This window comes from Triticum urartu, chromosome 6 (genome assembly GCF_003073215.2).
Source record: "Triticum urartu cultivar G1812 chromosome 6, Tu2.1, whole genome shotgun sequence".
NCBI classification, from domain to species: domain Eukaryota; kingdom Viridiplantae; phylum Streptophyta; class Magnoliopsida; order Poales; family Poaceae; genus Triticum; species Triticum urartu.
The window spans coordinates 44,491,578-44,502,163 of NC_053027.1; positions in this window are offsets into that span (position 1 = coordinate 44,491,578).

A 10,586-nucleotide genomic window follows, 5' to 3' on the forward strand; every position below is an offset into this window, starting at 1 on the left:
CCACTATACTACTTTGACCAAATGTTAGAGTAATAATATATGACATGCAACTTACACAAATGTTAGAGTAATAATATATGACATGAAACTTACACAAAGCATACATGGTTTAATGCGTTTTTTGAGGCTAACTTTGACCAAATGTTAGAGTAATAATATATGACATGCAACTTACACAAAGCATACGGTCAAATTCGTATGTGAAAGGAGTTTCCAATGATATAATTTTCACATTATACATCTCATGTACTATTAATCTTGTCAATAGTCAAATTGGAAACCATCTCGAGTACAAATCTAGGAGTACGTACGAATCTAACAATATTGATTGGGCATTGTTGAATGTTGATACCTTTTTGATCAAAGTAGATATACTTTGACTACACATACAACTTATATGTAAACTAGAAAGGATGGGAGGGAGTATATTGTACGTTCAAAAACGAAACGAACATTGAATACCCTTTATATATGATTTGCGAATGCTATGATCACCGGTTCAAAATTTTGAATCCGCCTTAGGTATCACGTGCCCCCACTCGTTCCCTCTCGATTTCATCTCGGGGTCCGGAGATCTATTGAAAGAGGACTAGGGTGGGTACATGCGAATGATACTCGGCGGAATGTTCAAATGAGGTATGCGGGAGGATGGACTCGACTGGAGGGCGACATGATCGATGGAGAAGAGGGTTGGAGAGGAATGAGAAATAAGAAAACGCCACATGATTATACTTGAACGGCTCAAATAAACAATAAGTTGTCTCGCTTGGCCTACATAGTGAAAGGCCTAATGCGCAACGCGGAGCACTGACGCTCGAATATGGCCGGGAAAACAGGGAAACAGACATGTGGGGCACACCCGTCGGGACAACATAGCGCAAACTAGTCCAATGGAGGATCTAGCCCACGACCTCCTCGCCAACAACGGGGCGCAGCTCCAGCACCACCTCTGGACACGGCGACCGTAGTGAGCGACACACTCATATCGTCGCTAGACACGGTCGGTTTCAGTTTGCCGAGGGTGGCGTTAGTGCTGTGGCATGACCAACGGTATGTTTGGTTTGTGCCCAAGGTTGCCCCATCAAAGCATTGGGTAGCAAAAATTTTGGTTGAGGTATTGGTTGCCCATGATTTGGCCGACATTGGCAAGAAAAATGAACTTGAGCTGGCTAGAGTTCATTGGCATGCCAAAGAAATGGCAACCATCCAAACAAGGACCAATCTTTGGGTCATGCCCAAAATTTTGGTTGAGGTACTGGTTGCCCAAGATTTTGCCAACATTGGCAAGAAAAATGAACTAGAGTTGGCTAGAGTTCATTGGCATGCCAAAAAAATGGCAACCATCCAAACAAAGACCAATCTTTTGGTCATGACCAAAATTTTGGCAAGGTGCACTTTGGCCACAATCCAAACACACCCCAACACCCGGCTCGTCGAGGATGCACGGGGCGCCGCGACGGGTCCGCAGAGTGGTGTAGCGCGGCCAACTGCATCCTCTGGACCTGAGACCATGCCGGGTCGTCTTGCTTTTTCAATGACATGCGGGGATCGCATGTGAGAAAATGGCATCTCCAAAGTTGCCACGACCGCAGCTGACTACCCTGGCACACCAAAACCCTCGTCCCTCGCGTCGTCGCGCGGTGTGTTCCCAGCCGGCGCCAGCTGCCCGCATTCATGCCGTCCGTTCGTATGTCGTCATTAAGAGGCTTGGTGCCCGCGGAACCAACTCCGGTGACTTAATGACGCACCCGAACGCTTGGCCTCACAGGAATGCGCTACTTAAAGCGGCAACGCCTAGCTAACCTCCACACCATAGCGCATCGTCCTCCTACCTGGAACCACATCCGCCATGACCGCAAGCACGAACGCTCTATGGGAGAGCTTGTCTTCGGGGATGGAGCTCGAGGTCGCCGCCCTCGCTCAAGTCGCCGCACAAGCGGTGGCCACGCTAGCGGCCGACGATGGGAGCACCGTCAGCCACGCGTCCTACTTGCCGCCATCCAACGTCCAGCACCGCCGAGTTTGGGGACTCCTCCGAGGATGAGTAGGGCATGGGAGGCGGTTGGGCATGGTGTGCCAACTGGCCGGTACGTCTCCTGTGTTCTACTTTTCCTCGCCGGAGACCGCACCTTCACTTCACGGGTCTTGAACCCCGCCCCCGTACATGGAGATCACAGATGGAGGACGTCGGTCGCTGATGTCTACTACAGAACCTTCTTATTGTAGACGTTGTTGGGCCTCCTGTTGGGGAATGTTGCAGAAAACAAAAATTTTCCTACTCGTTTCACCAAGATCTATCTAGGAGTTCATCTAGCAACGAGTCATCAGATGCATCTACATACCTTTGTAGATCGTGTGCGGAAGCGTTCAAAGAACGGTGATGATGTAGTCGAACACGACGTGATCCAAATCACCGATGACCAAGCGCCGAACAGACGGCACCTCCGCGTTCAACACACGTACGGGACGGGAGACATCTCCTCCTTCTTGATCCAGCAAGGGGGAAGGAGAGGTTGATGAAGATCCAGCAGCACGACGGCGTGGTGATGGATGCAGGGCGTCACAGTAGCAGGGCTTCGCCTATACTACGAGAGAGAGATGTAACGGGGAGAGAGGGAGGCGCCAAAGCTCAGGTATGAAGTCCCTCCTCTCCCTCACTATATATAGGGGTGCCAAGGGGGGGGGGCGCCGGCCCTAGTAGATGGCATCTACTAGGGGGGGGGCCTAGGGGGGGGGGCTTGCCCCCCAAGGCAAGGGGCGCCCCCTCTAGGGTTTCCCCTCAACCCTAGCCGCATGGGCCCTAGGGGGGTGGCGCCCCAGCCCACTATGGGCTGGGTTCCCTCCCACTTCAGCCCATGGGTCCCCCTGGGATAGGTGGCCCCACCCGGTGGACCCCCGGGATCCATCCGGTGGTCTCGGTACAATACCGGTGACCCCGAAACTTATCCCGATGGCCGAAACAGCACTTCCTATATATAATTCTTTACCTCTGGACCATTCCGGAACTCCTCGTGACGTCCGGGATCTCATCCGGGACTCCGAACAATATTCAGGTTACTGCATATACATATCTTCACAACCCTAGCGTCACCGAACCTTAAGTGTGTAGACCCTACGGGTTCGGGAGACAAGCAGACATGACCGAGATGACTCTCCGGTCAATAACCAACAGCGGGATCTGGATACCCATGTTGGCTCCCACATGCTCCACGATGATCTCATCGGATGAACCACGATGTCGAGGATTCAATCAACCCCGTATGCAATTCCCTTTGTCAATCGATATGTTACTTGCCCGAGATTCGATCGTCGGTATCCCAATACCTCGTTCAATCTCGTTACCGGCAAGTCACTTTACTCGTACCGTAATGCATGATCACGTGACCAGACACTTGGTCACTTTGAGCTCATTATGATGATGCATCACCGAGTGGGCCCAGTGATACCTCTCCATCATACGGAGTGACAAATCCCAGTCTCGATCCGTGTCAACCCAATAGACACTTTCGGAGATACCCGTAGTCTACCTTTATAGTCACCCAGTTACGTTGTGACGTTTGGTATACCCAAAGCACTCCTACGGTATCCGGGAGTTACACGATCTCATGGTCTAAGGAAAAGATACTTGACATTGGAAAACTCTAGCAAACGAACTATACGATCTTATGCTATGTTTAGGATTGGGTCTTGTCCATCACATCATTCTCCTAATGATGTGATCTCGTTATCAATGACATCCAATGTCCATAGTCAGGAAACCATGACTATCTGTTGATCAACGAGCTAGTCAACTAGAGGCTTACTAGGGACATGTTGGTGTCTGTTATTCACACATGTATTACGATTTCCGGATAACACAATTATAGCATGAATAAAGACAATTATCATGAACAAGGAAATATAATAATAATGCTTTTATTATTGCCTCTAGGGCATATTTCCAACAGTCTCCCACTTGCACTAGAGTCAATAATCTAGTTACATTGTGATGAATCAAACACCCATGGAATTCTGGTGTTGATCATGTTTTGCTCTAGGGAGAGGTTTAGTCAACGGATCTGCTACATTCAGGTCCGTGTGCACTTTACAAATTTCTATGTCTCCATCTTGAACATTTTCACGAATGGAGTTGAAGCGACGCTTGATGTGCCTTGTCTTCTTGTGAAACCTGGGCTCCTTGGCAAGTGCAATAGCTCCAGTGTTGTCACAGAAGAGCTTGATCGGCCCCGACGCATTGGGTATGACTCCTAGGTCGGTGATGAACTCCTTCACCCATATTGCTTCATGTGCTGCCTCCGAGGCTGCCATGTACTCCGCTTCACATGTAGATCCCGCCACGACGCTTTGCTTGCAACTCACCAGCTTACTGCCCCACCATTCAAAATATACACGTATCCGGTTTGTGACTTAGAGTCATCCAGATCTGTGTCGAAGCTAGCGTCGACGTAAGCCTTTACGACGAGCTCTTCGTCACCTCCATAAACGAGAAACATTTCCTTAGTCCTTTTCAGATACTTCAGGATATTCTTGACCGCTGTCCAGTGTTCCTTGCCGGGATTACTTTGGTACCTTCCTACCAAACTTACGGCAAGGTTTACATCAGGTCTGGTACACAGCATGGCATACATAATAGAACCTATGGCTGATGCATAGGGGATGACGCTCATCTCTTCTATATCTTCTGCCGTGGTCGGACATTGAGCTGAGCTCAATTTCACACCTTGTAACACAGGCAAGAACCCCTTCTTAGAATGATCCATATTGAACTTCTTCAATATCTTATCAAGGCATGTGCTTTGTGAAAGACCTATGAGGCGTCTTGATCTATCTCTATAGATTTTGATGCCTAATATATAAGCAGCTTCTCCAAGGTCCTTCATTGAAAAATTCTTATTCAAGTAGGCCTTGATGCTGTCCAAGAGTTCTATATCATTTCCCATCAACAGTATGTCATCTACATATAATATGAGAAATGCTACAAAGCTCCCACTCACTTTCTTGTAAACGCAGGCTTCTCCATAAGTCTGCGTAAACCAAACGCTTTGATCATCTCATCAAAGCGAATGTTCCAACTCCGAGATGCTTGCACCAGCCCATAAATCGAGCGTTGGAGCTTGCACACCTTGTCAGCATTCTTAGGATCGACAAAACCTTTCGGCTGCATCATATACAATTCTTCCTTAAGGAAACCATTAAGGAATGCCGTTTTGACGTCCATTTGCCAAATTTCATAATCATAAAATGCGGCAATTGCTAACATGATTCGGACGGACTTTAGCTTCGCTACTGGTGAGAAAGTCTCATCGTAGTCAACCCCTTGAACTTGTCGATAACCCTTAGCGACAAGTCGAGCTTTATAGATGGTCACATTACCATCCGCGTCTGTCTTCTTCTTAAAGATCCATTTATTTTCTATGGCTCGCCGTTCAATGGGAAAGTCAGTCAAAGTCCATACTTCATTTTCATACATGGATCCTATCTCGGATTTCATGGCTTCTAGCCATTTGTCGGAATCCGGGCCCGCCATCGCTTCTTCATAGTTCGAAGGTTCACCGTTGTCTAACAACATGATTTCCAAGACAGGGTTGCCGTACCACTCTGGTGCGGAACGTGTCCTTGTGGACCTTCGAATTTCAGTAGGAGCTTGATCAGAAGTATCTTGAACATTATCATTAACTTCCTCTCTAGTCGGTGCAGGCACCTCAGGAACATTTTCTTGGGTTGCGCCATTTTCCGGTTCAAGAGGTAATACTTCATCAAGCTCTACTTTCCTCCCACTTACTTCTTTCGAGAGAAACTCTTTCTCTAGAAAGGATCCATTCTGGCAACAAATATCTTGCCTTCGGATCTGAGGTAGAAGGTGTACCCAACAGTTTCTTTTGGGTATCCTATGAAGACGCATTTTTCCGATTTGGGTTCGAGCTTTTCAGGTTGAAGTTTCTTGACATAAGCATCGCATCCCCAAACTTTTAGAAACGACAACTTAGGTTTCTTACCAAACCATAATTCAAACGGTGTCGTCTCAACGGATTTCAACGGAGCCCTATTTAAAGTGAATGCGGCAGTCTCTAAAGCATAGCCCCAAAAAGATAGCGGTAAATCAGTAAGAGACATCATAGACCGCACCATATCTAATAGAGTGCGATTACGACGTTCGGACACACCGTTACGCTGAGGTGTTCCAGGCGGCGTGAGTTGTGAAACTATTCCACATTTTCTTAAGTGTGTGCCAAATTCGTGACTCAAGTATTCTCCTCCACGATCTGATCGTAGAAACTTGATTTTCCTGTCACGTTGATTCTCAACCTCACTCTGAAATTCCTTGAACTTTTCAAAGGTTTCAGACTTGTGTTTCATTAAGTAGACATACCCATATCTACTCAAGTCATCAGTGAGGGTGAGAACATAACGATAGCCACCGCGAGCCTCAACACTCATTGGACCGCACACATCAGTATGTATGATTTCCAACAAGTTGGTTGCTCGCTCCATTATCCCTGAGAACGGAGTCTTGGTCATTTTACCCATAAGGCATGGTTCGCACGTGTCAAATGATTCATAATCAAGAGACTCTAAAAGTCCATCAGCATGGAGCTTCTTCATGCGTTTGACACCTATGTGACCAAGGCGGCAGTGCCACAAATATGTGGGACTATCATTATCAACTTTACATCTTTTGGTACTCACATTATGAATGTGTAGCATCACATTCGAGATTCATAAAGAATAAACCATTCACCATAGGAGCATGACCATAAAACATATCTCTCATATAAATGGAACAACCATTATTCTCAGATTTAAATGAGTAGCCATCTCGAATTAAACGAGATCCCGATACAATGTTCATGCTCAAAGCTGGCACTAAATAACAATTATTGAGGTTTAAAACTAATCCCGTAGGTAAATGTAGAGGCAGCGTGCCGACGGCGATCACATCGACCTTGGAACCATTCCCGACGCGCATCATCACCTCGTCCTTCGCCAGTCTCCGTTTATTTCGCAGCTCCTGCTGTGAGTTACAAATATGAGCAACGGCACCGGTATCAAATACCCAGGAGTCACTACGAGTACTGGTAAGGTACACATCAATTACATGTATATCAAATATACCTTTGGTGTTGCCGGCCTTCTTGTCCGCTAAGTATTTGGGACAGTTTCGTTTCCAGTGACCCTTCCCTTTGCAATAAAAGCACTCGGTCTCGGGCTTGGGTCCATTCTTTGGCTTCTTCCCGGCAGCTTGCTTGCCGGGTGCGGCAACTTCCTTGCCGTCCTTCTTGAAGTTCTTTTTACCCTTGCCTTTCTTGAACTTAGTGGTTTTATTGACCATCAACACTTGATGTTCCTTCTTGACTTCTACCTCCGCTGATTTCAGCATTGAGAACAACTCAGGAATGGTCTTTTGCATCCCCTGCATGTTGAAGTTCATCACAAAGCTCTTGTAGCTTGGTGGAAGCGACTGGAGGATTCTGTCAATGACCGCATCATCCGGGAGATTAACTCCCAGCTGAGACAAGCGGTTATGTAACCCAGACATAGTGAGTATGTGCTCACTGACAGAACTATTTTCCTCCATCTTACAGCTGAAGAACTTATCGGAGACTTCATATCTCTCGATCCGGGCATGAGCTTGAAAAACCATTTTCAGCTCTTCGAACATCTCGTATGCTCCATGTCTCTCAAAACGTTTTTGGAGCCCTGGCTCTAAGCTGTAAAGCATGCCGCACTGAACGAGGGAGTAGTCATCAGCACGTGTCTGCCAAGCGTTCATAACGTCTTGGTTCTGTGGGACGGGTGGATCACCTAGCGGTGCTTGTAGGACATAATCTTTCTTGGAAGCTATGAGGATGATCCTCAGGTTCCGGACCCAGTCCGTATAGTTGCTGCCATCGTCTTTCAGCTTGGTTTTCTCTAGGAACGCGTTGAAGTTGAGGACTACATTGGCCATTTGATCTACAAGACATATTGTAAATATTTTAGGCTAAGTTCATGATAATTAAGTTCATCTAATCAAATTATTAATGAACTCCCACTTAGATTAGACATCCCTCTAGTCATCTAAGTATTACATGATCCGAGTTAACTAGACCGTGTCCGATCATCATGTGAGACGGACTAGTCAACGTCGGTGAACATCTTCATGTTGATCGTATCTTCTATACGACTCATGCTCGACCTTTCGGTCTTCTGTGTTCCGAGGCCATGTCTATACACATGCTAGGCTCGTCAAGTCAACCTAAGTGTTTGCATGTGTAAATCCGTCTTACACCCGTTGTATGTGAACGTCTGAATAAAACACCCGATCATCACGTGGTGTTTCGAAACAGCGAACTGTCGCAACGGTGCACAGTTAGGGGGAACACTTCTTGAAATTATTATGAGGGATCATCTTATTTACTACCGTCATTCTAAGTAAACAAGATGCAAAACATGATAAACATCACATGCAATCAAATAATAGACGTGACATGATATGGCCAATATCACACAGCTCCTTTGATCTCCATCTTGGGGCTCCATGATCATCTTGTCACCGGCTTGACACCATGATCTCCATCATCATGATCTCCATCATCGGGTCTCCATGAAGTTGCTCGCCAACTATTACTTCTACTACTATGGCTAACGCGTTTAGAAATAAAGTAAAGTAATTTACATGGCGTTTCTCAATGACACGCAGGTCATATAAAAGAATAAAGACAACTCCTATGGCTCCTGCCGGTTGTCATACTCATCGACATGCAAGTCGTGATTCCTATTACAATAGCATGAACATCTCATACATCACATATAGATCATTCATCATTCATCACAACTTTGGCCATATCATATCACAAATCACTTGCTGCAAAAACAAGTTAGACGTCCTCTAATTGTTGTTGCAAGTTTTACGTGGCTGAATTAGGGTTCTAGCAAGAACGTCTTCTTACCTACGTTAAAGCCACAACGTGATTTGTCAACTTCTATTTACCCTTCATAAGGACCCTGTTCATCGAATCCACTCCAACTAAAGTGGGAGAGACAGACACCCGCCAGCCACCTTATGCAACTAGTGCATGTTAGTCGGTGGAACCGGTCTCACGTAAGCGTACGTGTAAGGTTGGTCCGGGCCGCTTCATCCCACAATGCCGTTGAAGCAAGAAAAGACTAGTAGCGGCAAGAAAGTTGACAAATCTACGCCCACAACTAATTGTGTTCTACTCGCGCAAGAAGAACTACGCATACACCTAGCTCATGATGCCACTGTTGGAGAACGTTGCAGAAAACAAAAAATTTCCTACTCGTTTCACCAAGATCATCTAGGAGTTCATCTAGCAACGAGTCATTGGATGCATCTACATACCTTTGTATATCGCGCTCGGAAGCGTTCAAAAGAACGGTGATGATGTAGTCGTACTCGACGTGATCCAAATCACCGATGACCAGCGCCGAACGGACGGCACCTCCGCGTTCAACACACGTACGGGACGGGAGACGTCTCCTCCTTCTTGATCCAGCAAGGGGGGAGGAGAGGTTGGTGAAGATCCAGTAGCACGACGGCGTGGTGGTGGATGCAGGGCGTCACAGAAGCAGGGCTTCGCCAAGACTACGAGGGAGAGACGTAACGGGGGGAGATGGAGGCGCCAGGGGCTGGGGTGAAATCCCTCCTCTCCCCCCCACTATATATAGGGGTGCCATGGGGGGGGGCGCCGGTCCTAGTAGATGGCATCTACTAGGGTGGGGGGCTTGCCCCCCAAGGCAAGGGGCGCCCCCTCTAGGGTTTCCCCTCAACCCTAGCCGCATGGGCCATAGGGGGGTGGCGCCCCAGCCCACTATGGGCTGGGTTCCCTCCCACTTCAGCCCATGGGGCCCCCCGGGATAGGTGGCCCCACCCGGTGGACCCCCGGGATCCATCCGGTGGTCCCGGTACAACACCGGTGACCCCGAAACTTATCCCGATGGCCGAAACAGCACTTCCTATATATAATTCTTTACCTCCGGACCATTCCGAAACTCCTCGTGACGTCCGGGATCTCATCCGGGACTCCGAACAATATTCGGGTTACTGCATATACATATCTTCACAACCCTAGCGTCACCGAACCTTAAGTGTGTAGACCCTACGGGTTCGGGAGACAAGCAGACATGACCGAGACGACTCTCCGGTCAATAACCAACAGCGGGATCTGGATACCCATGTTGGCTCCCACATGCTCCACGATGATCTCATCGGATGAACCACGATGTCGAGGATTCAACCTACCCCGTATGCAATTCCCTTTGTCAATCGATATGTTACTTGCCCGAGATTCGATCGTCGGTATCCCAATACCTCGTTCAATCTCGTTACCGGCAAGTCACTTTACTCGTACCGTAATGCATGATCACGTGACCAGACACTTGGTCACTTTGAGCTCATTATGATGATGCATCACCGAGTGGGCCCAGTGATACCTCTCCATCATACGGAGTGACAAATCCCAGTCTCGATCCGTGTCAACCCAATAGACACTTTCGGAGATACCCGTAGTCTACCTTTATAGTCACCCAGTTACGTTGTGACGTTTGGTATACCCAAAGCACTCCTACGGTATCCGGGAGTTACA